Raw genomic sequence first — 7,867 nt, forward strand, 5'->3', positions numbered from 1 at the left:
ACATGAAAGTGAAAAAACAAATATGACTTACCTATCTGAATATTTTACAAAAAAATAGTGGAAATAATGGGTGACATGTGCAAAATGAAGTAGTAAACTAAACACCAAATATTACTCTACTAACAAAGATTATAGACTGAGTGTTACAAACTGAACATTCAATAGTAAATGTGCAAATTTGTTTCAAAGAAAAAATCTTGTGAATGGTTTTAAAATAAGAATCATCTAAGGTATTTTTTCAATCAATGAAATATGTACAAGTCAATGATAGCCTATGTTGAACCAAAGTAAATTTGGCCTAAACCAGCTTTCATAACTGAAAGACAAATTTGGTCAAGTGCAGCAACAAAGGGAGAAGAAAGGAAGAAGGGTGAGAGGGAGAGGGAGAGGGAAGGAGCAAGGGAATATCATAACATTCTTAGAATTGCACCTACAAACCATACTGAATCTGTTAAAAAATAATTAAAATTTTTTTAATAAATTATTAAAAATAAGCCAGTAATCCCACTTTAAGGCAAAAAAAAATGGTCAAGTGGCCTCCGTATAGCAAATTGCCACCTAGTTTGATGTGCAAGCAGGTGGCAACTTAAGAGTGTGCCCCTGTAGTCAAGCAATCATAGCCACTGAACTTCCAGCCAATCAGAGGCCAAAACTGCCATCAGGTTATTTCTGTAGATCAGTTCTTTTTCTCTGGCTATACATAAAACCTGTATGTGGTAGGGTGGGGCATTCTGAACCAACTTTGGTCTAGAATGCTGCCTGATTCCAGAACTTTTTCTTGTTCACATTAACTGTTAAATTGAACTGGTCTCAGTTTTTACTTTAACACCTGCCATCTGAAAACATTTGCCATCAGCTATGTGATCACATGGCCCTTATGAGAGATGAGGATTAAGCTGTGTGAACTCTTTAAAAGCATGAATGTGTAATATGTGTTGTTCCTTTCCTGTATTTTATCAGATTAAAAGTGGCATTTCAGGACCAGAAGGTTATTAATTACCCCATTATTTTGCAATGGTTTTCTAACATAGATTTTATTTTTAGGAATAGTTTTAGGTTCATGGGAAAATTGAGCAGGAGATACAGAGCTTTCCCATATACACCCTGCTCCTACCAATGCATAGCCTCTCTTAAGATCAACATCTCTACCTGAGTGATCCATTTGTTAAAACTGTTAACCTTAGTTGACACATAATTATCACCAGAGTCTATTGTTTACATTAGACTCACTCTTGGTGTTGTACCCACTATGGGCTTGGATAAATTTATAACAATGTGCATCCACCATTAATAGTGCCACTAGGAGGAGTTTCATTGCCCTAAGAATCCTCTGGGTTCTTCCTATTCAGACTTCCCCCAGCTTCTTGAAATCACTGGTATTTTTAAATCTTCCATAGTTTTTCTTTCTCCAGAATGTCATATAGTTGGAATCACACAGGGTATGGCCTTTTCAGATTGGCTTCTTCCATTTAGTAAACTAATTTCAGTGTTGGATGATAACTGGCTATCTGGGTATATCACAGTCTATTCAGGATTGAGGAGTATTTGGCCCATGGCCATATAAGGCCTGCAAAATCATTCGGTCTGTCCCTACCAAGGCAACCGCAGGCAGAACTCAAAAGTCAATGAGTGCACAGCAGGCTGATTTTTAAGTTGGTAATTCTGTATGGCTTATGAATGATGTTGTAATATCCAAATGGCCCTTGGTGGAAAGAAAAGTATCCCCATCTCTGAATCTGTACACACACTGAAGGGTATCTTGGGAACTTTCAAGTTTTGGCATTTATCAGCAAAGTTGCTGTAAATATCCATGCTTGGGCTTTTGTATGAACCTAAGTTTTCAGTACCTTTGGGTTAATATCAGTTATCATGATTTCTCTGCTTAATGGTTAAGAATATTGTTTAGTTTTTTTAAGAAATTTCCAAGCTGTCTTCCAAGGTAGCTTCTGGTGCTGTCTGTTGTAGAATTTGGACCTTCTAATAGATATGCGGTTGTATTTCATCACTGTTTTAATGTGCATTTCACTAATAACATGATGGGTAACATCTTTGCATATTCTTTGGTGAGATGTCTTTAATGTCCAGTCCATTTTTAAATCAATTTGTCCATTTTCTATTGTTGAATTTTAAGAGTTCTTTGTATATTTTGAATAACAGTTCTTTATCAGAACACATCTTTTTTTTTTTTTTTGACACAGTTATAGACAGTGAGAGAGAGAGAGACAGAGAGAAAGGTCTTCCTTCCATTGGTTCACTCACCAGATGGCCGCCACGGTCACGTGCTGCGCCCATCCGAAGCCAGGAGCCAGGTGCTTCTTCCTGGTCTCCCACGCAGGTACAGGGGCCCAAGCACCTGGGCCATCCTCCACTGCCTTCCTGGACCACAGCAGAGAGCTGGACTGGAAGAGGAGCAACCAGAACTAGAACCTGGTGTCCATATGGGATGCCAGCGCTGCAGGCGGAGGATTAACCAAATGAGCCATGGCGATGGCCCTGAAAAAACTTTATAACAGGTAAACAGAAAGTCAAGAAACAGAAGTTAGCATTTTGGCATAGCAAGTTGAGCTTCCACATGCGGCACCGGTATCCCAAATGGGTGCCGGCTGCTTCATTTCTCCAGGTCTCTGCTAATGTGCCTGGGAAAAGCAGTAGAAGATAGCCCAAATGCTTGGGCCCCTGCACCCATGTAGGAGACTTACAAGAAGCCCTGGGCTCCTGGCTTCAGCCTGGCCCAGCCCTAGCTGTTTCTGTCTTTTGGGGAATGAACCAGTGGATGGACGATCTCTCTTTGTCTCTCTTCCTCTCTCTATAATTCTGCCAGTCAAATAAAAAAGAAAGAAGAAGGAAGGAAGGAAGGAAGGAAGGAAGGAAGGAAGGAAGGAAGGAAGGAAGGAAGGAAGGAAGGAAGAAAGGAAGGACCAGAAAACAGGTTGGTTTTCTTAGTAAAACAAACAGAAAAAAAAACCCTTCATATAGATCTTATAAATAATAGACTGCATAAAGCATGTGATAATTATGTAAAAAGTATTCACATTCTATAATTGCACTCACTGTCTCTATTTTGTAGCCTTTTTCCTTATCATTAATGAATAAAAACTTAGAACATTATTAATCATTCAGAATTTAATCACTCAGACATAACGAAATTTGATGCTTTGATGCATTTTCTTTGATTGTTCAAAAAGAAATGCTCTCAGAAATCTGAATATAGCTCTACCACATGATCTAGCCATCTCACTCCTGGGAATTTACCCAAATCAAAAGAAACAGCACATGAAAGAGTTATCTGTACCTCCATGTTCACTGCAGCTCAATTCACAATAACTAAGATGTTGGAATCAACCTGATGTCCATCAACTGTTGACTGGATGAAGAAAGTATGATATACATACATATGGAATACTACTCAGCTGTAAACAAGAAGGAAGGAGGGAAGGAAGGAAGGAAGGAAGGAAGGAAGGGAAGAAGGAAGGAAGGGAAGAAGGAAGGAAGGGAGGGAGGAGGGAGGGAGGAAGGGAGGGAGAGAAGAAGGAAGGGAGGGAGGGAGGGAGGGAGGGAGGGAGGAAGGAAGGAAGGAAGGGAGGGAGGGAGGGAGGGAGGGAGGGAGGAAGGGAGGAAGGGAGGGAAGAAGGAAGGAAGGGAGGGAGGGAAGGAAGGAAGGGAGGGAGGAGGGAGGGAGGAAGGGAGGGAGAGAAGAAGGAAGGGAGGGAGGGAGGGAGGGAGGGAGGGAGGAAGGGAGGAAGGGAGGGAAGAAGGAAGGAAGGGAGGGAGGAGGGAGGGAGGAGGGAGGGAGGGAAGAAGGAAGGGAGGGAGGGAGGGAGGAAGGAAGAAATTGTTTTTTGCAACAAAATGGATGCAACTGGAAACCACTACACTTAGTGAAATAAGCCAGTCCCAAAAAGACCTATACCATATGTTTTCCCTGCTCCAAGATAACTAATAGAGTACCTAAAATGTTGGAGTAAAATGGACTTTAGATTTGATGATTGTTTACAGCCTTTGTCTCTTCTGTTGAGGAACACTTTTTTTTCTTCATACTATTTGTTGAAATCTTTTACTTAGAGTAGAGTTAACTTTACAATCATTAAACTGAAAGTAGATCTTTGTAAAAATTGAGTGGGAATGGGAGAAGGAGGAGAAAGAAGGATCATCCAGGAGAGAGGGTAGGGTGGAAAGTGTTACTATGTTCCTAAATTTGTGTATATGAAATACATAAAACTTGTATAACTTAGAAAAAAAGAAATGCTATTTGCAAACATATTCAATTCTACATACAGCTAATTTTTTTTTACATAGGTTTTGCATTTTGGATTTTTACAGTTACAATGAAAACAAAGCTTTTCCCAAATGGTTTTTAAAACACTTTTAGTGAAGGTACAGTATCTGCTTTGGGAGCCAGCTCTGTGGCACAGTGGGTAAAGCCACCGTCTGCAACACCAGAATCCCATATAGGTGCCTGTTTGAGTCTCATATGCTCCACTTCCAATCCAGCTTCTTGCCAATTGCCTGAGAAAGCACTGGAGGATTGCCCAGGGTTTGGGTCCCTGCCACCCATGTGGGAGAGCCAGATGAAGCTCCTGGCTCCTGGCTTTGGCTTGATTCAACCCTGGCTGTTGTGACCACGTTAGGAATGAATCAGTAGATGGAAGATCTCTCTGTTATTCTTTCAAATAAATAAATAAATCTCTTAAAATAATAATAATCTGCTTTAAATTTTATTTAAAGCTTGATTTGATAAATTTTAAAAATTCTCTATCATTGTATTTAAAGTTTTCCCATAATACTATGACACTGTGATAAACATCTTGAGACACACTGGCATATGCAGTAATTTATTTAACCTTGTTTGGTTATTTCTTGTCGCTCCCTGTCTTCGTGGAGGAACGACACAGGACCCTGCGCTGTTCTTTTGTCTGCTCGGCCCTCCCCGGGTTTGCTGCTGGTTCTTCCCGGGTTGGCTACTGACCCTTCCACCTCCGTGGAAGGGCGGTTCCCCCTGCCACATTCCCCACTTCCGCGGGGGAGCGGCACACCGCCGGCCGGCTCTCTCGGGGGCTGCACAGGTGTTCCTTCAGATAGATGTTCCCCTTAGATGTTCCTGGTGCATGTTGTCTCTCTCCTCCTTTATAGTCCTCTTCCGCCAATCCCAACTCTGCTACCCACACGCCGAGTACGCTGCTCTCCTCCAATCAGGAGCAGGTCCCACAGTTTATTGGTTGAACTGGAGGCAGCTGTGTAGAAGCTGTTTCCCTTCTCAGCGCCATATTGTGGGAGAGCAGATGCATAGAATAAGTCTTAATTCCAGTAACTTAGTCTAGTCCGAGTTGCTCCCAGTTGCTCCCCACAATTTCTTAGGATAGATGACTGGAAGTGGAATAACTGGACCTTGAGATAAAACAAATTTAAGATTGTTCATACATACTGCCAAAGTCTTAAAATGATTGCATTTTTATAATTGGGTTATTATGGAATTTCATAGACCAAAAGGAACAGTTCCTTGAGTAAAAGGATAAAATCAAAATTTAAGAGAGAAGTGAAAATATGCAGCCTGATGGCAGTGATGTGGGATGCATGAGTCAGCCAAGATGTGACAAAGGATCTTTACAAGTCCTTTTTCTTCAGCCAGAGTCACGCCCTCACATGTCCAGAGATGGGCTGTTCTGGTCTCAGGTGTACCCTGCTGCTCAGCTCTTCACTCACTCATAAATGGCAACATGGGCTCCACTGGGCAGTTTCCCAAGAGTGCGGCACTTCCTGTCTCAACAGCTTTTAGAATGACAAGTGCCATTAACTCAAGACAGTGAAAATTTTAAGTTAAAAATTTTGGATGCATTTTAAACAGACCATCCTTCTTTTTACCACTACAATCACAAATCACCCTTCTCACTGTCTCTGGCAGGGTTTTGTAGCATATTAAGCCTTTCGAGTTTAAAATAATGGTTTAGTTTGATGGATGAACAGGAGTAGTATGGAAAAAAAAACAAGGTTGAAGGCATTATTTATTGCTAGACATATTTTTGTTTTGTCAACAGAAATGCAAGTGAACTTCATGTTCCATGTACCTGGGGTGCAGATGAGTCATTAATCACAGCTGTCTTCCTAGGGCCAGGAGTTCCCAGCAGGTGCCAGCATTCCAGGGCTGCATAGTCCCCAAACGATCCCTCAGACAATAAGAACATCATTCTCAGCTCATGCTGATTAAAACCCAAGCTATTTTCATTTAGCTAGTCTCCTGGAGAAGAATTTTTTTTACCATTTCCTTAGTGCAATTTTCTTTATTGTTGGCCACCAGGCTTCCTTCTTAGCTTAATGAAAAACAGAAAAATAAGCTGAAAAGTTAACTTTTCCAGTAAGGAATAGCCCAGAAGCATATATGAATGGAAGCAATTGAGACCATATCCTTTTCTGAATTTTGAGTGAAGACCCGGAAGGCCCAGGTTACCACCTCTCTAGCTGCTTCCTCCTTCTTCTTCATGGTTTGTTTCTCACATGAAGTCAAATGGAATTGAAATGGAATGAATATTACTGCCTGAATCACCCAGTTCAGGACTGCCTCCTGAGGGTTATACTTTTTTTTTAATTTATTTTTTATTTTTTGACAGGCAGAGTGGACAGTGAGAGAGAGAGAGAGACAGAGAGAAAAGCCTTCCTTTTCCATTGGTTAACCCCCCAATGGCCGCTGCGGAGCCAGGTGCTTCTCCTGGTCTCCCATGGGGTGCAGGGCCCAAGTACTTGAGCCATCCTCCACTGCCTTCCCCGGCCACAGCAGAGAGCTGGACAGGAAGAGGAGCGACCGGGACAGAATCCGGTGCCCCGACCGGGACTAGAACCCGGGGTGCCGGCGCCGCAAGGCGGAGGATTAGCCTATTGAGCCGCGGTGCCTGCCAAGGGTTGTGCTTTTCATGTTACTTTGTCCTATAAAAGAACAGTAATCAAACTGTCCCACAGCTTCTCAGCTAATGTCTAATTTGTTCCCGGAACGTACCTTACACAGAAATCAAAGTAGTTTGCTAGTTCCTAAACTCCTGGTGGTCAGCAAAACTTAGTGGTAATGTTACGTATTTTTAACACATATGTATTTCTTGAGTAACCTTTTTACACATCACTTTAGGGTTTTATTTTTCCCTTTTCACTCTTCTAGGCCCAACATGATTCGTGACTCACCCAACTCGAAAAAGTATTATTTGTCCTCTCAGTGAAGACCATATGTTGCAAATACAAAGAACCCCAAGACTTAATGAAGTAGGAGTCATTATTGTGCTAGCATTTGAAGAGTGAATAGAGGTATTTTGTTTTAAGGGTAATGCTAAAAACTTGTAATTGAATATTAAAATACAAATAAAACACCAGAAAAGTTAAAAGGAAAAGGAAAAGAAAAAATTTAGAGGTCAATCTTTTTTAGAAAAAAAGATTTATTGGGGCCGGCACTGTGGCACAGCTGGTTAAATCCCCAGCTTGAAGCACCAGCATCCCAGTTCCGGCTGCTCCATTTCCCATCCAGCTCACTGGTAATGCGCCTGGGAAAGCAGCAGAAGATAACCCAAGTCCTGGATCCCCCGCACCCACATGGGACACCAGTAAGAATCTCCTGGCTCCTGACTTCAGATCAGCCAGCTCCAGCCGCTGCAGCCATCTGAGGAGTGAACCAGTAGATGGAAGATCTTTCTCTCTGTCTCTACCTCTCTTTGTAACTCTCTTTCAGATAAATAAAATAAACCTTTACAAAATAAAATAAAAATAAAAAGAGAGTATTTGTTTGAAAGGCAGAGTTACTGAGAGGGAGGGAAAGAGGGAGAGAGAGACTCTTCATCCTATGGTTCACTCCCCCAGTAGCTGCAAATAACAAGGTGTTAAACACTGAGATAGA

The 7,867-nt window shown here is 41.7% G+C and overlaps 1 long non-coding RNA gene across 1 annotated transcript in view; it reads left to right on the forward strand.

Annotated features, from left to right (window-relative positions):
• The window catches only part of LOC149126580 (uncharacterized), a 486,087-nt gene that overhangs the window by 195,190 nt on the left and 283,030 nt on the right, over nt 1-7,867 (forward strand). The window lies entirely within an intron of this gene.

This window comes from Oryctolagus cuniculus, chromosome 5 (assembly GCF_051225735.1).
Source record: "Oryctolagus cuniculus isolate XC-2025 breed Fujian yellow rabbit chromosome 5, ASM5122573v1, whole genome shotgun sequence".
Classification (NCBI taxonomy): domain Eukaryota; kingdom Metazoa; phylum Chordata; class Mammalia; order Lagomorpha; family Leporidae; genus Oryctolagus; species Oryctolagus cuniculus.